We start from the raw sequence: 24,335 nt of genomic DNA, 5'->3' as shown, positions 1-24,335 counted from the left end.
ACCTACAGATGCAGATAGGTGCCTAATAAGATTTTTAAAAGAACCTAAGTAGGTTAGATGCCTAACTCCTATTGGTGTATGGCCCTTAAGAATATCTACACTTAGGACACTACAGCAGCACAGCTGCAGAGCTGAAGCTGTGCCACTGTAGCACTTCAGTGTAGACACCATCTATGGCATAGGTAATCTACCTCCCAAGAGGTAGCAGCCATGTTGACTGAAGAATTCTTCCACTGACCTAGTGCTCTCTACACTGGAGGCTAGGTCAGTATAGCTATGTCTCGGGGGGAGAGAGAGAGTGGATGTAAGTTCCTCGTGTAGACCAGGGTGTAGGCGCCTATGAGCCAGATCTTTAATGGTCTTAAGGCACCCACTAGGCATCTATCTGCACCTTTACACGCCTATAGACCTTTAAAAATCTGACCTTAAATCCCAGATCCTCAAAAGATATTTAGGCCCCTAACTCCCGTGGGCCAAAAAATTTGAAAATTTTATCTAATCTCTAATTCCAATTGGCTATTTTTTTAAAGTAGAAAATTGCTACAAATCAAGAATGAATTCTTTTTAACACACTGTAATAATATTACTCTGATCTTATTGCAACCTGTAAAATAGATTATGTAGTGAAAGAACAAACTATAATTGGATGAAGTGACAATAAAAAGTGCAGGTTTATGTTCCCCCAAACACTAACACTCTGCCAAAGCACTTCATTAAATCTCAGATACATGCCAGAGTTGCACCATGAAATAGTGGGGTATTCTAAATAATTATGTACTAAGCATTCGTCTATATAGCCTCACTTCACTTCATGAAAAGAAGTAATAGTGATTTTTGTGAGCCTAAAATTCCATATCCACTAGATATTTATAGATCAAATGACGGTAATATATTTGGTTTCAGGACCTCCCTTGTGTTCTTTCTACATAAAATATTTTCTCAGACTGCCTATGAAATCAGTGAAGTGAAGGCACAGCGGTTAATAAAACCTACAGCTAAAAATAAATAAAGAATACAAAAATATACCCTGTGTTTCTTTATGAGAAAGTTGGAAATATTTGACCAAGAAATATCAGCTGAGCAACATATAGTAATGAAAAGCATGGAGATATTTAAGTTTGTAAAGCCAAATACAAAATAGAATTCTTCCCTAACTTCAGTTATACTGCACAACACTACCTTCCTAGGATACACCACAAAATTAGGACACTGGTCCTGATCTTTCTACAAGTAGAAATCCCCAAATCAATGGAAGTTTTGCTTGCAAAAGAACTCTCTTTCAGTCTATTTTGAGCCTGCCCCCCACCCCCACCTTTGCAAAGATTACTAGAGTTCTTACACAGCAGTCAGAGCAAGAGTTAATTTCTTTGCTACCATAAAAGAGATTTTTCATTAAACAGTTTTTAAGTTCAAACCACACTATCATATAGGATTTAAGTAATGTTAACCCTCTCGCTTAATGCAAGTAAAACAAAACTGATTGCATTATTTACAGATGGTTTTATTTAGCTCCTCTGCTAAAGAACACTCAGACTGGATAATTGGCTACCTTATACATGCACAGTTGTAAATGAAGCTTAAAACATGGTCCTTTACACTGAGCATAATTTGGAGGAAAAAGCATCCTAGACAGATGTCTACTCCATGGTTTATAAGGGTATGTGATACCATCCGCACTTTTCACAGCTAACCCCTTGAAAACCAGGAGATTGACAAAAGGCCCCAAACGTGAAGAGCATTCATTAAAAGATGTAAATAGCCAAGATCCATGCTGTTTTGTTTCAATCTTCTTTATCCTGTTGAAAACAGGAAAGCCTCCTGTCATGCAGGCTCAGGGATTCTCAGGGCCCAATAAAGGTTAGTGACATTTTCAATTCATGTTTGTTTTCATTCTTCTAATCATGAACCCTGTGTCAGCCTGAGAAACCAGCTGAGCTTAATCCATAACCTTTTACAAGCGAAACATTAACTCACAGCATGTTCTGTTGTCTTTTTAAAGCAATACAAAAGGCAGGGAAGCCACAATATACATGATAAAACACAGCAGCCAAATGTGAAGGTTATTTGAAAGACGATACATTTGTAGAAAGAAGGATATTTCAGTAATTGAATTAATCATATTAAGATGTCATAACTGCTACCTACTGCACAAGACTATCTTCAGTACAGATAGCAATTGATTATTATTGACAAAAAACATAAAAATCAAAGAAAGCTTTCTGCTTCAGAATTTCCCATATCAGACTTCCATATGTCACTCCAATATTTCTGTATAATTTATCCATATTTGATTAATTATGTATATACACATATATATAGTGAAAATACTTGGTGAGTTTTTTCTCTTTTCTTCTGTAAATTAACCACACTTTTTTTTCTTAAAGCTTCACGCAAATAAAGGGGAAATAGTTTTGTTTTGCACACAAATATTTGGTGTAAAATCTAGATTTTACACCAGACTATAGACTCCATATTGCAGCACCTCCTTCCCCACTGTTAATACGCATGCAAATCTAGCAGGATGAACAGCATACAGTACAGGACAAACTTAGACAAAAATGGATAATTATTTCTCAAACCTGGATGAACCATTATGAGGAGATTTATTTACCTCCTGTATCACTGTTGGGTAACAAATACAGCCACATATGTATTAAGAAGGTTCTTAAGTTACAAAGGCCAGTTTTATTACCCAGGGCAAAAAAACTCGCATCAAAGGACAAACCATTCTGGATCTACTTGTTAAGGAGGAAATGACTCAGAATGTTAAAATAATAGGGAACTTTAGACCAGTAACCACAAGCTATTTGAATCAGACATAGTAAGGAAGATAGAAATACAAGTGAATTAGATTTCAGGAAAGCAAACTTTGGGAAATTAAGAAATCTAGTGACTAAGAACAATGGGAGGAATTATTAGAATTTGTAAGTGTGGAAGATGGCTAAGGAACATTATAATTATAATAGAGACATTACAATTAAGGTTCAACAGACATTTCTTCTCAAAAAAGAAAATGCAAAGAACAAGCAGGAACCTACGTGGCCTTGTGAGTTGCTGATCAAAGATCTGATGTTGAAAAGAAATGGAAAAGAGGAAGGCGACCAATGAAAAATACTCAGAGTCCATTACACAGTGGGCTACATTGTCACAGCCCTTACTTGGCTGCACAGGGGAGTGAGGGGGAGTAAAGCCTTCATTACTCCCCTGCTCAGATTGTGACCAACTGTAGTGTGAAGAACAGGAGCTACTCACCTGATACTTCTCACTACCACCAAGTCAGCAGGGAGAGGAGCAGCCCTTGTCCCACATCATCATCTCCCAACTGTTGGTCAGATTAGCCAGGTTGTTGCACAAGAGGTTGTAAAGTACACAACAAAAATACTTCTCTCTCAGAATAAGGGAGAGCAGGGGAGGAATTGTGACGGAGCTGCAGTTCATTCTCTGGTCTGTTCCTGGGTGATGCAGCTACTTTCTCCGGGCAGATTATAAATTGTAACATTACAATCAAGCCCAGAATGAGTCAAAAAGACTACAGGGAATAAAAAGGCTCTTATGAATAAATCAGGAAGAAAATAAGTACTAAAGAGAAAGGAAGTCCATTAACAAATGAGGGGGATGAAATTAACGACGACTCAAAACGAGTGAGATAATAGATTCTTTTATTTAAAAAAAATCCGTCTTTTACTAGAAGAGTAGTTGGAACAATAAGGAACTAAGAACGATCTAGTAAAAGTAGCTACTGAAAGGAACAGGTAAGAGAATACATTAAATATTTCAACATATATATATATTAGCTTATCTACATGGCATGCACTGTAGGGTGTTCAAGTAAATGTGTTACCTAATTCCCTTATCAGACACAATTATAATTATTTTACTCTGTCACTGATCATTATAATTTAAGAATCATAAATTGGGGAGGTGCAGGATAACTGGAGAAAAGCAAATGTAATAATGATTTTCTAAAAATGATCCTGGCACTTGCAATAGCCTGCTTTGAAATCTAAATTCTGTCTCTAGAAAAAAAATCATGATGGGTCAGATTGTGGCCTATCCTGCACACCAGCACAAGGGAGCAGAGGAAGATCTATATAGCCCTGGCTGGGATGATTTAGCTGGGGATTGGTCCTGCTTTGAGCAGGGGGTTGGACTAGATGACCTCCTGAGGTCCCTTCCAACCCTGATATTCTATGATTCTATGGTTCTATGATCTAGAGGCTCTGGAGAGCCTGCTTCTGCCTGTATGCAGGAAGAGGTGGTATGGTTCACTGGCACCATCTCCCCTTATTCAGGTGGGCAGGTACTGGGTAGAACATAAAAGCGTCCATACTGGGTCAGACCCGAGGTCCATCTAGTCCAGTATCCTGTCTTCTGACAGTGGCCAATGCCAGGTGTCCCAAAGAGAACAAACATAACAAGTAATTATCAAGTGTTCCATCCTGTCGCCCATTCCCAGTTTCTGGCAAACAGAGGCTACGGACACCATCCCTGCCCATCCTGGCTAATAGCCATTAATGGATCTATCCTCCATGAACTTAGCTCAGAGGTATAGTTTTTTCACATCCCTGACCGACGAACATATGCCAAAATACCTTTCAAGTGTAGACCAAGTCAAAGGATGTAAAGAGGAATAATTCAAGATGACACAAAAATGTATGCAATATAGTCACAATTTCCAAAGATAGAAACTTAAAGTTAGGTGTCTAAGTATATAGATTTATGAGCCTAACTAGTTGGCCTGATCTTCAGAAGGGCTGAGCATCCAGACGCTCTTCTCGACCTCAATAGGAAAGGAAAAGTTTAGGCTGAATATCAGGGAAAAACTACTGATAGTGAGAGGTAGTCAGCTGTAAGACAGCTTCCCAAGGGAAATTGCGCAAGCCCTGACACTTGGGGAATTTGAAACTAGACTTGACAAAACACTAAAAAAGTACTAAAGGAACGATTCTGCAATAACACAGAAATCAATTAGATAATCTATCAGGTCTTTTCTGTCTCTAACTTCTGTAATTATAGGCTTTTATGTCCAGATTCCAACACAGACCCCCATTTACTACTATTTGTGGTGCAATAAAGCTGGGAACATTGATATGTCTTTTAACAGGCAAAGATATATAAATGTGAACTTTCCGAAATTCTGTTAACTATTCTACTTCATGTTTTCATTTAAAACTTTAGGATGATAAAATGCATGAACCTTACACATCATAAAACATACAATGGAGAGAACACAAGTTGTTCTCAGTATAAATGCCCACCAGGGGAAAACATAAGCAGCAATCTTTCAGATACATTTTTGTGGGAGAAACTAAAATTGACACAGAAAGGAATATTTAAAAAATAATTTTCTTCCATATTAAAGTGGTGGTTTGTAGTCCATTTTCATAAAGACTGAGACAGGTGTGAAAAATTCCCTTCTGCTCTATACCCCAACTTAAAAAACATAGTAAGAGAACCAAAAAAGAGCCACCGTGGTTAAACAAAGTAAAAGAAGCAGTGAAAGGCAAAAAGGTATGTTTAAAAAGTAGAAGATAAATCCTAATGAGGAAAATAGAAAAGAGCATAAACTCTGGAAAATGAAGTGTAAAAATATAATTAGAAAGACCAAAAAAGAATTTGAAGAACAGCGAGCCAAAGACTCCAAAAGGAATAGCAAAAAAAATTGTAAATTCATCAGAAGCAGAAAGCCTGCTAAACAACCAGTGGGGCCACTGGACGATTGAGATGCTAAAGGAGCACTCACAGACGATAAGGCCATTGCAGAGAAACTAAATGAATTCTTTGCATCGATGTTAACTGTTGAGGATGCGAGGGAGATTCCCAACCCTGAGCCATTCTTTTTGGGTGACAGATGTGAGGAACTGTCCAAAATTGAGGTGTCATTAGAGGAGGTTTTGGAACAAATTGATAAATTTAACAGTAATAAGTCTCCAGAACCTGATGGTATTCACCCAAGAGTTCTGAAGGAACTCAAATGTGAAACTGTAGGACTACTAACTGTCATCTGTAACCTATCATTTAAATCCCCTTTTGTACCAATGACTGGAGGATAGCTAATGTGATACCAATTTTTAAAAAGGGCTCCAGAGGTGACCCTGGCAACTACAGGCCGGTAAGCCTCACTTCAGTACCAGGCAAATTGGTTGAAACTATCATAAAGAAAGGTTTCAGAGTAACAGCCGTGTTAGTCTGTATTCGCAAAAAGAAAAGGAGTACTTGTGGCACCTTAGAGACTAACCAATTTATTAGAGCATAAGCTTTCGTGAGCTACAGCTCACTTCATCAGATGCATCTGATGAAGTGAGCTGTAGCTCACGAAAGCTTATGCTCTAATAAATTGGTTAGTCTCTAAGGTGCCACAAGTACTCCTTTTCTTTTTATCATAAAGAACAAAATTGTCAGACACATAGATGAAAATAACTTGTTGGGGAATAGTCAATATGTTTTTTTGTAAAGGGAAATCATGCCTCACCAATCTACTAGAATTCTTTGAGGGGGTCAACAAGCATGCGGACAAAGGAGATCCAGTGGATATAGTGTACTTAGATTTTCAGAAAGCCTTTGACAAGGTCCCTCACCAAAGGCTCTTACACAAAGTAAGTTACCATGGGATAAGAGGGAAGGTTCTCTCATGGATTGGTAACTGGTTAAAAGATAGGAAAGAAAGGGGAGGAATAAATGGTCAGTTTTCAGAATGGAGAGATGTAAATAGTGGTGTCCCCCAGGGATCTGTACTGGGCCCAATCCTATTTAACATATTCATACATGATCTGGAAAAAGTGGTAAACAGTGAGGTGGCAAAATTTGCAGATGATACAAAAGTACTCAAGATAGTTAAGTCCCGGGCAGACTGTGAAGAGCTACAAAAGGATCTCTCAAAACTGGGTGACGGGGCAACAAAACTACAGATGAAATTCAATGTTGATAAATGCAAAGTAATACACATTGGAAAACATAATCCCAACTATACATATAAAATGATGGGGTCTAAATCAGCTGTTACCACTCAAGAAAGAGAACTTGGAGTCATTGTGGATAGTACGCTGAAATCATCCACTCAACGTGCAGCGGCAGTCAAAAAAGCGAAAAGAATGTTGGGAATCTTCAAGAAAGGGAGAGATAATAGGACGAAAAATATCATATTGCCTCTGTATAAATCCATGGTATGCCCATACCTTGAATAGTGCGTGCAGATGTGGTCGCCCCACCCCAAAAAAGATATATTGGAGTTGGAAAAGGTTCAGAAAAGGGCAACAAAAATGATTGGGGTATGGAGCGGCTTCCATATGAGGAGAGATTAATAAGACTGGGACTTTTCATCTTGGAAAAGAGGTGACTAAGGGGGGATATGATAGAGGTCTATAAAATCATGAGTGGTATAGAGATAGTAAATAAGGAAGTGTTATTTACTCCTTCCCATAATACAAGAACAAGCTGCCACCAAATGAAATTAATAGGTAGCAGGTTTAAAACAAACAAAAGAAAGTATTTTTTCACGCAATGCACTGTCAACCTCTGGAACTCCTTGCCAGAGGGTGTTGTGAAGACGAATACTATAACAGGTTTCAAAAGGGAGCTAGATAGATTCATGGAAGATAGGTCCATCAATAGCTATTAGCCAGGATGGGCAGGAATGGTGTCCCTAGCCTCTGTTTGCCAGAAGCTGGGATTGGGTGACAGGGCATGGATCACTTGATGATTACCTGTTCTGTTCATTTCCTCTGAAGCACCCAGCACTGGCCACTGACGGAAGACAGGATACTGGGCTTGATGGACCCAGTATGGCCGTTCTTATGTTCTTATGTCCTCTCAGAATGGAGGAGCTGCATTGCTGTGCATCTCTGCCTTGATGCACATCACCTCATTTACCATATAGTCAAGGCTGAATAAAGACTCTGATGAATGGGGACTCAGCAAAATTTGCTCTTCCCCCAAAAACTATAGCCCTCCACTGGACAACCAGCACTGTGGTTCATACATGCTGTCACAAGATTCTCATCTACAACCCCTCACACTCGTCCTGAGAGGCTGAAGGGGGACACCATAGATGGTGGGTACCTCTTCTCCCCAGTTCTTGGTAGCCAACCAGCAGCATCACTGTGCCATCAGTTGCTTCCTGACTGCTCTGACTGCTGGGCCAAGAATCTGAGATCGCAAAGATTCTGCTTTATATCTCCCCTTCTGCCATCCCCTAGAGTACAGTAACATGTTTCTTAAGTGATGCATTTTATATACCTGTGAGTAAGCTGAGCTCAAAGGCAGAAGGTTCTCCTCACTGGTTAGAACAGAATGGGGGCTGAAGGATGTGGGTAGCTCTGGTCTTTAGCATACCATTTATTTCATTACACCTAATTTGGTTGATATTATCAACATTATTACACTGATAGTTGTTTCAACTCAGACTAATTTAATTGATAGAATTCTGTGTCCTTGCTATTATATGAGACAATTAGCTCTCATTAGTTCACATTTCACTCATTTTCTACTGACTGATTGCACTACATACTGATACTTGCTAATATCAATATGTAATGCAATCAGTCAGAGGAAAATGTTGGTACAGTACTGTATTTCTAAAAACTATAACATTTATCATTCTGATTGTCTTCAAAGTACCAATATTTTCCTATAATTTAATGGTTTCATAATCTAATATTTTGTATTAATAACAATCTTTGTAAGGTCACATACTTAATCACATATGGATTAAACAGCATTTAACTAATGAGAATTGCCATTTATTAATACATTGCAGATGGTACATTTCTGTTATCCAGCATAACCTTCAAATAGAAATGAGACTCAAGTTTGACTTAAAGACTTTTTGCTTCCTTTTCCCTATTTCCTCAGTTTTCTTCCTGAATTCTAAGCTTTTTTGTATTCTATTGTAAAGGGCCAGCTGTAACCATATGGAGAGCCTTAGCAAAGCAAGAACATGCCGCTGACGCTTTGTAGGAGAGGTGAAGAGGTTACTCGAATTGTGCTACTGTTAATTTGCCCTTTAAGCATCTACAGCAGGGAGTCTATAATGGCAAGAACCAAAGCACAGATTTGTCTATCAGTTTATTACGTCAGAAATGTTAAAGATTCAAAAGGAAAGAAAGGGGCAAAAGGCTTTTTGTAACCAATTTAATATAATCCATTGAACTTTCATTGGGGTCCATTTGTAAATGCTCTAGCTTATTCAGATAAAATGCAAATATACGTGCCTACATTTTTTCCTTACGTATTTTTATATGACAAATGTGAATTTGTAGGTATGTTTTATAAACAATATACTTTCAGTCCTTACATTTTTCATGAAGTACTAAACCCATCAATACTCTACTAAAGTACAGATCATTCTGAGAAAAATAATAGCACCACACACTTTCTGTACTATTATTTAGAGTTCAGCTCTTCAATAATAAACATATTTAACAACCTGTACAGCTAGTCTCAAGCAAGATCATAATATTTAAAAGAGAAGTGTTTAACGTTGGAATGTAAAGAAGAATAAAAACAAACAGTTCGTAGTTTGGGAATTTAAAAATTCAAAATAATCATTTTCTAAAGAGCTAATCCAAATTAGTTTTGCTATGCAATATTCTGCACTGAATAATGACAGAGGACATTTAAAAAACATAGTTACTATAATAATCCCTGTTTGAATCATGGCTTCCCTGAACCGGGCTAAGCCTTTAGATAGAAACTAATTGCTACAAACACTAATTTTCAAGTCCCTTTTGTTTCCTGTTGCAGGCATCTCTGGATACAGAAGGTACCCAATTAGCAGAATTCATGGTCCTGATTGTGTATTGTGGGGCTAGTGTGAGAAAAGTATAAATACTGTTGATTACTATTCCACTGTAATGGTTGATTTTTTTGATTGCTTAATAGGGCCATCTATTCTGCATCAGGCACTGGCAAGGCTGTTGGTGAAATCAGTTAGGTCACTTTTTCTGGTCATAGTAGCAGCAGGAGCCTGGTGATGGTAACAGATGACTAAAGACATAATTACAGGCTATTTAATCACATCTGTTTCCCCACTTAACATTGTTTGCTCAAGTTACATGTAGTTAAAGAAATCAAAAGGAAAATAATGGCAAAGACAGTAAAAAATTACTATTAGGTGGTTAAAACTCTAGGGTTTGTTATAATTACAGAAAACAGAGTTTACAGTGATTTTTAAAGGTACTAATTTATATTAGTGAGCTTCTATACACATGCACTCTTCAAGGCTGGTTGTTGCTGGTTGTATAGTCCATGTCATTTAAATACCTATTTGGGTAGTAGAAGTGGCTGAAATTTAAAAAAAAATCATAGCAGGATTAATATTGTTTGTATATTAAAGTTATTTGTATGTGCTCATCCAATACTATAATTATATGTCAAGTTAAGTAACTCTTCTCATGGTTTGTGATTAACAACTAATCCTATAAATACACCTTCTATTAAATGTCACTCAGAATAGCAGAAACCAACTGAGTATCTCTGTATGCCACTCCATTCTTTCTGGGATGCTATCATCATCCCTTTATCCCTCCAGGTACAGTTCCCGCTGTCAGTCAATAATGTACCACTGCTTCACAATCAAATAAAGGGATACTACTAAAAGATACATAACTGCCTGTGAGCTGTCAAACACAATCCATATTGCATGCATATATATAGTCAAACCAACTGTAGACATAGGCACTGCTGTATCTGTTTGTCGCCCACATATTAAATGTAAAATTTATGCCATGTAGGTAAAAATACATATGCAGTACACACTTCAGCTTCTTATCAGTATAATGTAAGTAATTTTCTATATATTATATAGACATTATTAAACATTACTGTGCATGTTACAAAATAATCTGCATTGCATTTTTTAATATACAGAAAAAGTGGTCTAAAGTAACCAACCATGCACCAGAAACAATTGATCAATCAATAGGACTCCAATACTCATTGGAAGCGCTGGATACTATTACAATATGGATATTAGATAATAGTCTCGTATTTGTAGTTGTCAGAAAAAGAAGAAAGTTGGGGAAACTTAAGCTGTTTTTTTAAAAGCATGAAAAAGAGGAGATGAGGAGAATTTGATGAGCTCCCAAATTAAGCTTACGTGGTCTTTATTAAAAAAGACATTTAAGAGTCTCGGAAAAGAAAAGGGGAACACAAAGGACTTAAAATGAGCTACTAAACAGAGGGATTGTCCCAAGATATCCTGGCTCCAGTTGTGGTCTTCAGAGTGCCCACAAGCCAGTTAGACTTCCATGGAGAATGAGAAGATGTACTATGATTGCAGTAAACTGTAGAGGTTATTTTCCAAGAAATCTCATGACACCTTTAACTGATGTCCTTAAATATCAAATCACTATTCCCCAAACCCATCCCATCTATTCCCAGATCAAAACTGAACAATGGCTACTCATCCTGCGTTGCCATACTTTCATGCTGCAAGGCTCTGGGTAAGAAGTCAGCTATACACATCTCAGTCATTTTCTTGTAATGCACATCTACACATTGTAGCATTGCAATCTCAAGCAGCATGCAAGAAGCCATTTTGGGGCCACACCAGTAGCTTTTCAGAAATATTCTCTCTTAGCTTATGGTCACTTTTTAACCAAAAAGAGTCTCATCCTTGAACATACTGGTCAAACTTTTCACATGCAAACACTATTTCAAGACATTCTGTAACAAGTCCTCTGTGGGTCCTCCCTCAGAGAATGGGAGAACCTGACCATGTCCAGTTATCTACACTGGGTGGTTTCAGCACAGGCCCCACTTCCTTACTATCTGCAAGGGACCCCTGCCTTTTGTGGGCCTTCTTAAGAATCTCTGGATAGGAGATCAAAATGAAAGTCACAAGCCCCAACGCATTTGAGGATACTCTCGCCCTGTGGCCCCAGCAAATGGGGAGAGAGGTGAGTCAACACTGCTGCCAACAACCCAGCGCCACCTTAGTGGGTTTTGGGAAATCACTCTGGCTGGGCCTCTAAGTCAGGTTCATTCCATCTGTCTTATCCTTGAAGTCCACTCTACTCTCCTCGGGGTCAAGATGAAGATCTGCTGGCTGGGAGTTCACTCCATAGCACCATGAGTGACTCCTACAGTCTGCTGCTTATGGTAATCCTGTGCTTTCCCACTCTGCTGACTGCAGTTTAAAGGCCTCCTCCCTATCATACATGATTGATAGGGCCACAGGAGTGGGGCTATCCCTATAGTCAGGGCCTCTCTGGCACCTTCCTCATCATGTGGGGTCTATACAGCCATCACATACCCTTCCCCTAAAAACAACTCTGGGGTGTCATTCCTTGTGGTGGGCATGTCCTCTTTATCCACAAGTAGTATTCATACTCTATGAAAAGAAATCAGCACCGGGAATCAATATGGCTGAAGGACAAGGTACCAATGCATGGTCCTTATGTTTGTGTCCTTCATTGTGTGTAGCCATTTGTGGGGTGTGTGGTCCATATTGAGCAAAAAGGGGTTGCCCAGCAGGTAGTAGAGCAAGATGTTAATGGCCAACTTCATGGCCAGGCCCCCCTTTTCTATTACAGAGTAGGTTTTTTCAAGCAGGAAGAGATTTTGGCTTAAATACAATATGCGGTGTTCCTCTCCCTTGAAGGTCTGAGAGAGCATAACTCCACATCCTATGTCTGATGTGCCTGTATGGAATATAAATCCTTTTGATAAATCTGGGTTGAAGAGCACTGGATCACAGCACAACGCCTCTTTCAGTGTTTAAAAGGCTGAATCACACTCATCTGATCACTGCACTTTTTGAGGTCTCTCCTCACTCATCAGTTCTGTAAGAGGAGCTTAGATGGTGACAAAGTTAGGCAGAATCACCTGTAGTATCCAACCAACCACAAAAATCGCCTAACTTGTTTTTTGGGTGTGGGTATTAGATAGTAGGCCAAAGCCTACATTGTGTCCATGACCATGCGAATATGCTCGCCTCCCACTACATATCCCAGGTACCTGGTTTTACTATTCCTGAATCCACAGTTAGTCAGTTTGGCAGTCAGGCCATTGGCGGCAATCAGCTTTACTACTGTGATGACATGGTGCGGATGGCTGTGCCAATCTGAGCAATATATTACTATCTCCTCTAGATAAGCTGTGGCATAGTGTCCATGTGGAAGGAGCACACAATTCATTAACCTCTGAAAGGTTGCCACCACTCCATGCAGCCCAAACAGCATTGTCAGAAAGTAGTACAGTCCAAAGAGCATGTTGAATGCTGTGTTTTCCCTGGATTCTGGTGTCAACAGAATCTGCCAGTAATTTTTTGTAAGGTCAACTGTAGACAGGTACCTGTATGCCCCAAGCCGTTCCAGTAGCCTATCCACCCATGGCATGGGATATGCATCAAACTTGGAGATCATATTGACCTTGCAGAAGTCAATGCAAAACCTTGTTGCACCACTGGGCTTCAAGATGAGAACTGTGGGATTACACCAGCCACTAGAGTCTCTTGGAGTTCTGTCTTGATGTATCCAATATCTTGGATCGTGGCTGAGGGTTCTCCCTCAACCTCTGCCCAGGGTTGCTCTCAGTGTGATGGTACATTAGGTGGGTACACCTAGGAAGTGTGGAAAATACCTAAGGGAATGCTTGTACCAGCTGATACTGCTGGGCTTTTTGTTCAGCCCCAAGTGTCTCCCCCAACTTGGCAGTGTTATCTGCCTCTTTTGTTGGAATCTCAGGTCCTAGTTCAGGGTCAGTGGCAAGGGGAGTGATAAGGAAGGCTTCCCTATCACACCAGGCCTTTAGTAGGTTGAAATGGTAGATTTGAGTGACTTTTTTTCATTGGGTGTTATGCCTCATAATTGATGGGACCTACACATGGCAGCACCCCAAGAAGACCCTGCCTTTGGGCCAGTAGCTTGGACTCTGTGCTCAGTAACAGTAGATGATCTCGATCCCACAGCCCGAACTTTTGTAACTGGACTCCTTCATTGCTAGTTACTACCTGACGTCGTTGGGCCTCCTGTAGGCTTTCACAGGCAAACGCCCCCAAATTTTTAAGCTGCTTGCACAACTGGTGGACATTACAACTAGGTTTTCTGTTCACAGTCCCTGGTTTCCCCAGGATTCCTGTAACAAATTAAGGATGCCCTGAACCTGAGCCCCACATCACAGCAAGAATCTTTCCAGCAAGCTGGATGAAAGTATAAAAGAGAGACAGTGACATAACCAGTTGACCTCTCCCTCCCTCCCTCCCCATCTCAACACCTGGAAGAATGTCTGGAGGACAAAGATTTTGAACTGGGGAAATTTGGTCCCAGGCTAGAAGGAGGTCCCAGCCTGTGTACTGAGGAACTATAGCTTGCTTGTACCATCTGTCAGGGTGAGAAAAGCTGTTTGATAAAAACCTTGCTTAGACTAAAAGTTTAGGGTTTAGAATACATGTTTATTTATTTTTATTTTTTTAGGTAACTATCTCTGTCCTTTATGCCTACCACTTATAATCACTTAAAATCTATCTTTCTGTAGTTAATAAACTTATTTTAATGTTTTATCCTTACCAATGAGTTTGTCTAAAGTGCTTGGGAAATCTCAGCTCATGTTACAAAAGCTGGTGCATGTCCACTTTCCTATGAAGTGGCAAACTAAGTATTGAACTTACTCTGGTAAGGCTTCTAGGGTGCAAGACTGGGGATCTGGGAGAATTGGCTGGAGCCTCTCTATTGATGATTCATGAGTGACTGGAAGATCATTCATGTAACACAATTGGGTGTGTCCCTGGCTGTGGATGTCTGTGTAAGTGCAGGTTTGTAACTTGACATCAGCATCACAGTGTAAGGAGGCAACCCAGGTTGGTGGATTTGGAGGGCTCAGCAATCCCATAGTCCAGGTTGCACCCCGGGGACCCCATCACACACCCATATGTTTGCTGAGTGTCCCCCCACCTCCAGTTGTACTTGCTGTGTGGGGTAGGACCTTACATCCACATGGACACACTGGAGAAATATTGTTCCTCCAGTGTCCTTCCCAGGGTCTATGATCTGCTGGTGGATCAGGGTCTGATTACATCCTGAGTCCACCAGCCCTATTACTTTCTTTTCCTCCACCCACACCTAGACTACTAGCTTGGCAGGGCATTTCTTATGGGCCTAGATTCTGCAGTCAACACTTGCCTGTAATCACATTCCATGTAGGGGCAGTCCTACAGAAGTGGCTGGCCTGTCCACAGAAGAAGCACTTCCTGCCTGACGGTGTAGACGTCTTGGGGTGTTGTAGCCCCTGCATTGCCCTGTCTGTCTGGTTTCTCTGGGATTGAACCAAGAGTTCTACTACGTGGGCTTGATGGTCCTTTATGGGCAGTGGAGGGTTCTGCCGAGCTAGAGTTCTTCATTGTTGTTCTGGCATGGGGACCTAGCTTCTTCACCACAATCAGGGGTCCTTGTGAGACCCCATCAGGCCTCAGACCCCACACTGCTGGCGCTCATGAATCTTTTTGTCTCTCTGGGTCCAACCTCTGGGTATCTTGTGGGGGGAAGGGTTGCAGGCTGAGGTAGTTTTCCATAAGATTCATGACCTCTTTCCTGGTGTGAGACTGATTCCTTAACACCCAGGCCCATCCTCCCTTTGGTAAAATCTAGAAAAACTTTTCCACGAGTATGAGCTCTGTCACCTGTACCCATGTCCAGGATTCCGGCTTCAACCACTGCCAGCAATGATCTCTCAACTTCTGTACTACCATTTGTGGCCACCTCTGGAAAGTACACCTCTTCCTGGAACCGCCATCAATGTCTCTTTGGTGATGTCTAGATAATCCAGGATTGCATCTCTTAGCTTTGCATAATCTCTGGCCGACGCTGAGTCAAGTTCCCAGTAGGTAGTTTGAGCCAGTCTCGACAAGCGGGGCACCACTTGCACAGCCCAGTGTTCCAGAGCCCACTCCACAGCAGATGCCACCCACTCAAAAATGGTGAGGAATCCCTGGGGGTCATCGTTGGATCCCATCTGGGCCAGTTTCACCAGGATGGCCATCACGTTGGAGAGGCTGAGGCTAGTGTTTGCCGTCTCCCCCACTACCCCTTGAGGTTGAAGTACAGCCAGCATTTGTTGCACTAGGTTCTGTTGCTGCTTCTATTGGCATGTGGCTAAGTCCCTTATTAGCTGCTGTGGCTATAGTTGCTGCTGCACCATTTCTTGTTGTTGGGCGGCGAGCTGTTGCAGCAGTGGCTGTCACGGCTGTTGCTGTAGGATAACCTGCTGATGATAATGATCAGTGACCCATTTTAGCTGCCACTCTAGATCTCATGATGGATTTTACAATCTTGGGCAACATCTTGTGGTTTTTTTTCCCCTCCCTTCTCAGCAGAGCTCACCAACTGCCCGCATTCTCCACCACTTGTAACAGAGACCACTGCAGTTCTTCCCTCAGAGGCTAGAAAGTAAGTCTATGCTGCTGCCAATGATCCAGTGCCATCTTAGTGGGGTTTGGCAAATCACTCTGGCTGGGCCACTGAGTCAGACACATTCTGTCTGTCTTACCCTGGGAGTCTGCTCTTCTCTCCTCAGGGTCAGGGTGAAAGTCTCCTGGCTGGGAGTTTCTTCCAGGAATGACTCCTGCAGTTTGCTCCTGAAGGTAATCCTGTGCCTTCTCACCCTACTGACTGCAGTTTCCTTGCTTTTAAAGGCCTTTTCCCTATCGTACATGATTGACAGGGCCACAGGAGTGGGGCTAGCCCTACTGTCAGGGCCTCTCTGTTACCTTCCTTTTCCATGTAGTCTATGTACACCCCATCACACATTCCTTTTCAATTTGGGTGTATGTTTGTTCCACTGGCAGCCATGACCTTGATCCAAAAGCTAAGCACTGTTCCTTTTGTAGACGCAATTAACCAGTGACAGTCTCACTGGCATCACATTGTATGGTTGCCTCTTTATTTGCATCTTAGTATTTCAGGATAAGGTAGGTGTGGTCACCAGCACCTTGACCTGTGTGATGGCTGCATCATGTTGAGGTAACCATGTCTATACTGCATCTTTGTCCACTAGTTGCTTCAGGGGTTTGCATACATCTGAGAAGGTTGGAAGAAATTTTGTCAATTAGTTTACAAATCCTAATAGTATCTGAACTGATTTAATATCTTTAAGTTTGGACATCTGCTGTATTGCTTTTAAGATTTCCCGTTCATAACATAGCCCATGTATGTTACTGTTTTGTTCAGTTTTAGATTAATCTCCCTAGCTCTTTCTAGCACACAGATGAGGCTATGATAATGATCTGCCACAATTTCCAGAATGCTGTCTCTGTGTCCAAACACCAGAAAGTCATCAGCTATGACACTGACTCCAGTGACTCCTTTTAGTATGTCTTGCTGATTGCATTGATAGTTGTCTGATGCAGGTTTGATCCTAAATGGCATTCTCAACCATTTGTATCTACCTACTGGTATCTAGAATGTGGTCAGGTAGCTGCTTTCCTTATTCAGTAGCTCTTGCCAATATTGATCTTTGGCATCAACTACTGAAAATATTTTTTTCTTTGTTATGTCAGATAATAGATTATATCTGATAATAATATATTCAGAGATTAAAAGCCCAGAAGGGACCACTGTGATCATCTAGTCACTCCTCCTGCATAACATGAGTCATAGGTCTTCCCTGAATTAATTCCTGTTTGAACTAAAGCGTATATTTTAAATCAAGATTGGATGTTTTTCTAAAAATTACTAGTGATGGAGAATCCACCACAAACCTTGGTAAGTTGTTTCAGTGGTAATGTTGCCGGCACCCAGTGCCGGAAGCAAGCAACAGCAGGGGTTCGTTGCCCGGTGTGCTTCACCCAATAAACACAACGGGGTGGAGAAGCAGAAAAGTTTATTTGGAGCTCCAAAGAAGGTACAGGGAGAAAAGAATCTCAAATCCTGCACACTGAGTAGGCAGAGTCACATACCTTTATACTCCTTAGCTCTATTGCATTACACATCAGCCAAGTAAAACTGCTTTGCCTTATATGGGTTACAGCAATACTTTTTCCGGCAACCTTTAACGAGTATTTTAGCAATTCAAAACAACAGCACAGCCTGCTTAGCCTTGCGATTAATGAGGCAAATAAGTGGTTATGGCCTTGTAGCTGATTCCTGCCATTATCCTAACTTGGCGCCAGCAAAACCTACACAAAACAGCTCTATCTGCAGCTGCAGCATTATTTTGGGAGTGCAAGGGCTTTCTCAGGCCAGTCAGGACTGAATTCTGTGAAGGGGGGTTGAGAAGGGCACCTGGGCCTAGAGCAAAGAGACTTCCTCGACACTCGTGGTCTTCCACCCTCCCGAGTTACCTAGTGTAGTGCCCAGTGTCCCCAACAGTAATTACCCACAATATTAAACATGTGGACCTTATTTGTAGTCTGAATTAGTCTAGCTTCAACTTCCATACACTAGATCTTGTTATACCTTTGTCTGCTAGACTGAAGAACCCTCTATTATCAAATTTCTGTTCCCCATGTAGGTACTTATAGACCACGATCAAGTCATCATTTAACTTTCTCTTTGATAAGTTAAATAGATCAAGCTCCTTGAATCTTTCACTGTAAGGCAGATTTTCCAATCTTTTAATCATTCTGATGACTCTTCTGTGAACCATTTCCAATTTATCAACATCTTTCTTGAATTGTGGAGACCACGTCAGAGCAATGCCAAACACAAAGGTGGACTATAACCTTCCTACTCGATATTCCCCTGTTTATACATCCAAGGATTGCATTAGCCCTTTTGGTAACAGCACTGCACTGAGAGCTCATGTTCAGTTGCTTATCCGCCATGACTCCCAAGTCTTTTCCAAAGTCACTGCTTTCCAGGAGAGAGTCTCCCATCTTGTAGTCTGGACTATATTCTTTGTTCCTAGATGTATGATTTTACATTTGGTTGAACTGAAACACATATTGTTTGCCTCCATACAGTTTACCATGCAATCCAGTGGCCTGTCCTCTTCATTATTTATCACTCTCCTTACCTTTATATAATCGCAAACTTTATCTGTAATAATTTAATGTTTTCTTCCAGGTCATTAATAAAATTTAGCATAGGGTCAAGAAGCAATCTCTGCAAGACACCACTAGTAAAAAACACACTCAGTGATATTTCCAATTTACAATTAAATTTTGAGACCTATCAGTTAGCCAGTTTTAATTCCATTTAGTTTGTGCGAATATTGATGTTGCATCACTCTAGTTTCATAATCAAAATGTCATGCAGTACCAAGTCAAATGCCTTTAAGTTTAAGTATATTATTATCAACCAAACTTGTAATCTCATCAGAAAAATGATATCTTGTTAATTTGACAAGATCTGTTTTCCACAAACCCATGTTTGCTGATATAAATTCTATTACCTTCCTTTAATTCTTTATTAATGGAGACTTGTATCAGTCATTCCATTATTTTAGTTGGGATTGATATCAGACTCTCAGGCCTGTAAATACCTGGGTTGTCCCATCTATCATTTTCTAATATTGGCACAACATTAGATTTCTTCCAGTTCTCTGGAACTTCCCCAGTGTTCCAAGACATTCAGAAAATCATTAGCTTTACACTAGACATAGCTCTTGGTGAAGTTAGTGCAGGCTCTCTGAGCACTTTCACTGGAGCTCCTGCATCTTTCATCCCCAAATATCTCCTCTTATAAGATTTGATAATTGCACAAGTCAACCATTTTGCACAGTTTGGTAATATATTGAGCTATTGTTTCTCCAGATTCTTGATCACACTTGTTGAAAAGATGCCTTTTGTATATGACATCTTTGTGGGTTGAAAACGATTTTGGAGTGTTTCTAGAATTGTACATGGGTCCTTCCATCTACTACTTATATATTCAGATGTTGATGGAGTATGTGGAAGCTTTTACCCATTACACATAATAGTGTGGCTGCTCTTATTTAGTTTTCCTTTTTTTCAGCCCTGTTGCAAATTCATAGTTTTCCCACTGTGATCTACAGAATGTCCATTTGCTAAACACATTCACTTTCATGTCCACTTGCTTGGGAAAAGGAATCGGGTATGCTGCCACAATTTGTGATTTCTTTTCTTTTTCTCTCCTCCCCTCCGTCCCACATCAATATTCTTAGTTTCTGATTTCAGATACCTACAGGAACCAATTTACTTCTGACAACATGTCCAAAGTTGAAGCATAAAAAGTGAGAGCACCAAGACAGTGAACCATTCAAGCTTTATTCCCTTCCTTCACATATGCTGTTCTCTCTCATCAAGAGGTGAATATAGCTGGACCGCTTGGTAATAGTGACCATAATATAATTAAATTTAATATCCCTGTGGCAGGAAAAACACCACAGCGGCCCAACACTGTAGCATTTAATTTCAGAAAGGGGAACTACACAAAAATGAGGAGGTTAGTTAAACAGAAATTAAAGGGTACAGTGCCAAAAGTGAAATCTCTGCAAGCTCCATGGAAACTTTTTAAAGACACCATAATAGAGGCTCAACATAAATGTATACCCCAAATTAAAAAAAACATAGTAAGAGAACCTAAAAAGAGCCACTGTGGCTAAACAACAAAGTAAAAGAAGCAGTGAGAGGCAAAAAGGGATCCTTTAAAATGTGGAAGTTAAATCCTAGTAAGGAAAATAGAAAGGAGCATAAACACTGGCAAATGAAGTGTAAAAGTACAATTAGGAAGGCCAAATTGAGGAACAGTTAGCCAAAGACTCAAGGACGATTAAGCCATTGCAGAGAAACTAAATTAATTCTTTGCATTGGTCTTCACGGCTGAGGATGTGAGTGAGATTCCCAAACCGAGCCATTCTTTTAAGGTGACAGATCTGAGGAACTGTCCCAGATTGAGGTATCATTAGAGGAGGTTTTGGAACAAATTGATAAATTAAACAGCAATAAGTCACCAGGACCAGATGGTATTCACCCAAGAGTTCTGAAGGAACTCAAATGTGAAATTGCAGAACTTCTAACTTTAGCCTGTAACCTATCATTTAAATCAGCTTCTGTACCAGATGACTGGAGGATAACTAATGTGATGTCAATTTGTAAAAAGGGCTCTAGAGGTGATCCTGGCAATTACAGGCCTGTAAGCCTGACTTCACAACCAGGCACACTGGTAGAAAACTATAATAAAGAACAATATTGTCAGACATATAGATGAACATAATTTGTTAAGAAAGAGTCAACATGGTGTGACAAAGTTCCTGCTCTACCTTGGTGGGTCTTGTGCTTATTGGCGGACTTGCTCGCCTTGGAGCTTCATGGCAGCCCTCAGCTTGGCCGTTTTTCTGAACCCACAGTCCAGGTCAACTCCTCTTGTGACTGACCAAGAGTTGGGAGGATTTGGGGGTAACCCAGGCCCGCCCTCTACTCCGGGTTCCAGCCCAGGGCCCCGTGGAATGCAGCTGTCTAGAGTGCCTCCTGGAACAGCTGTGCGACAGCTACAACTCCCCGGGCTACTTCCCCATGGTCTGCTCCCAACACCTTCTTTATCCTCACCATAGGACCTTCCTCCTGGTGTCTGATAATGCTTGTACACCTCAGTCCTCCAACAGTCCGCGTTCTCACTCTCAGCTCCTAGTGTCTCTTGCTCCCAGCTCCTTACACGCACACCACAAACTGAAGTGAGCTCCTTTTTAAAACCTAGGTGCCCTGATTAGCCTGCCTTAATTGATTCTAGCAGCTTCTTGATTGGCTGCAGGTGTTCTAATCAGCCTGTCTTAATTGTCTCCAGAAGGTTCCTGATTGTTCTGGAATCTTCCCTATTGGGAAACGGAACGTCCTTTGCTTGCTCCTCAGCTATCTGCTTTCTATTCTTTCCTAAAGCCCCCTGGTCTGGATTTTTCGTACTTTTTGAACCTGCCTTAGTCCCCCCGCCCCTCGACCGGGCCAGACGCTTTTTTTTTGCTTTGTTTTGCTTTTTTGGTTTTTTTTCCATTTACGTGCTGTCGGCCCTCAGCTCGCCGCCAGCACCCGCCCCCCACACGCCTGCTTTCGGGCGCAGCTATTTGCCTCAGCTGAGCCCCCGGAGGAGGGGGGGGGAAGATTGCCGATTTTGCTGTCCGGAGGGGGGAGTGGAAACCCCCAGACCCAGCCGTTTTGCCAGCAGCTCGGACTTTACAACATTCTCAGCATGCCGAAGGCCTTGGAACACAACCAACACAGCTGGAGAAGAAGATTTCAGAGGATAGGAGAAATAATCCAGGAGAGCTATAAATCATCGTGAAGGGGGCCGTAAGACTGAGTAATTTTCTGAATTATACTCTCGTGGGGGGGAGTTTGACTGTGGTTACTTGCATTTGTGGCGGCACAGGGGGTGTGGCGTGGAGACCCCCCCATCCCCGATCCATCGGTGCCCCCAACTCTCCCACCCTTACTACAACTGTTACGGCCCCCCGCCATCTGTCCCTGCTGGCAACCTGCCATCTCCCTTCGGATCCAGCTGTTCGCTTTGAACTTTGCCTTTCGGACCGGACATAACAGCCGACCAACCGAGACTCTTTGGACAAACATGTGTGGGTCTGCACCCCCCCCCGGATTGCTTATCACACAGCTTGCCCCTATTACTGGACCCCGATTTTGTTCCCCCCCCCAGTCCAACCCCCTCGGCATTCCCCCCTCTCCCCGCCTGCAGCTTAGCGGGGAGGAGCGGCTACTCCGCTTCTCCCCTCCCCCCTCCTCCTTCCGGTGTCTCCCTGTCTCTCTCCACTCACAATGGCAGGGAATGAGAGGGGTGAGGCCACTTCAACAAAATTAGTTGTCCCTCCCCCACCACCACCCCTGCCCAACCCCCAAGGTCCCCCCCACCACTATTGTTAAGATACTTGCCAACCCGCCCCCCCCCCCCGCTGGGGCACCGGCAGTAGGAGGCACCGGGGTGATCCCTGCTGCTGCTGCACCCACCGCCCCCCCAGATTCTAGGAAACCCCCCCCCCCGGTTGGCCGGAAGGGCCAGGGTAGGATGAAAGGAAAGGGCCCCGCTAAAACCACTAAGCCCTCCATGGCAGGGGCTGCCCCCACCGCTGTGGCCTTGTCATCAACCATGGCGCCCCCTCCCTGCATTTCCCTCCACCAGCTCTGCGATTGTCCCTCCCCCGACCCCGAGGACGTATGCCCGGGCAGCATTGGGCTCCCCCCTGCCTGCCGCCTCGTCATCTTGCCCCCCTCCCTGCCTCCGCCACCATCACCAGCGGCCGGGGCCCTTTCCCCGCCTTGACCAGGAGGCACGGCGTCCGTTGCCTCCTGGTGCCCGCCTCACCCCGCGTGGAGACATACGTGCAGGCGTTGGTGAAGGTGGTAGGACCCAGGGCTATTGTAGCGGCCTCCAAGATGTATGGGAAGGTCGTTTTTTTCTTAGCTTCGGAGACTGCCGCCCAGGAGGCGGTGGAGAGGGGCCTGACGGTGGGGGGGGGTGTTTGTCCCCCTAGAACCGTTAGAAGACCTGGGCGTTCGCCTCGTCCTTACCTCCGTTCCTCCCTTCTTACCCAATGCTGCCCTGTTACCTGCTCTCTCCACTCTGGGGAAACTTGTCTCTGTCATCAGCCCTCTCCCGTTGGGCTGCAAAGACCCCACCCTCCGTCACATTTTTTCGTTCCGCCGGCAAGTGCAGCTTCTACCACCGGCAGGGGCGCGTGACGAAGAGGCGCTCGAGGGGTCTTTTCTAGTCCCCTACCAGGGAGCCCGCTATCGGGTCTTTTACTCCACCGGAGAGGCCCGGTGCTACCTCTGCCGCTCAGCAGGGCATGTCCACAGAGACTGCCCTTTGGCCTGGGGGGGAGGGGCACCCGAAACCCCCGAGACCCGGCAGGACGTCGGCCCCGTCGCTGCCGACGCCCCTGGCTGCCCGGCACCTGAAACCAACCCTCCTCCTACTCAACCCATCACTGCTCCCGTCTGGGCCCAAGAAATACCTTCCCTACAACGCCCGGGCGAGCAAGGGAGTTTCACCCTTGCTAGTATCAATCCAACAGAGCCCATGGACAAGGGTGTGGCAAGGATATTACCGGGTATAGGAGAGGGCCCGCCCCAAGGAGAAACCCCCGCCCCTCATGCTGCCTCACCGCTACCCCCGCGAACCCCTGAACGATCGCCTCCACCCCTCGACATGACCCCTGCTAACCAACCCCCAGATGACGCTATGGAGGGCTGGACCCTAGTCCAGGGGAAGCGAGGCAAGCGGAAGGCTCGAGCTCCGCTGCATCCATCCGACGCGGAAGCCCCCCGGAAGACCAGGAAAGGAAGCACTGATATCGAGCCTCCCGCCACGGCCATGAGTGAGATCCATCCGCTGGTGTTGGGAGGGGAAGACGGACTGGCATTGGAGGGCAGAATCCCCCCTCCACGGGAGACCCTCCCCTCCGAGACTTCTGAGGATGCCCCTTCTGCCTGGATA

This window comes from Lepidochelys kempii, chromosome 6 (assembly GCF_965140265.1).
Source record: "Lepidochelys kempii isolate rLepKem1 chromosome 6, rLepKem1.hap2, whole genome shotgun sequence".
Lineage (NCBI taxonomy): Eukaryota > Metazoa > Chordata > Testudines > Cheloniidae > Lepidochelys > Lepidochelys kempii.
This window is presented reverse-complemented; position numbering follows the sequence as displayed.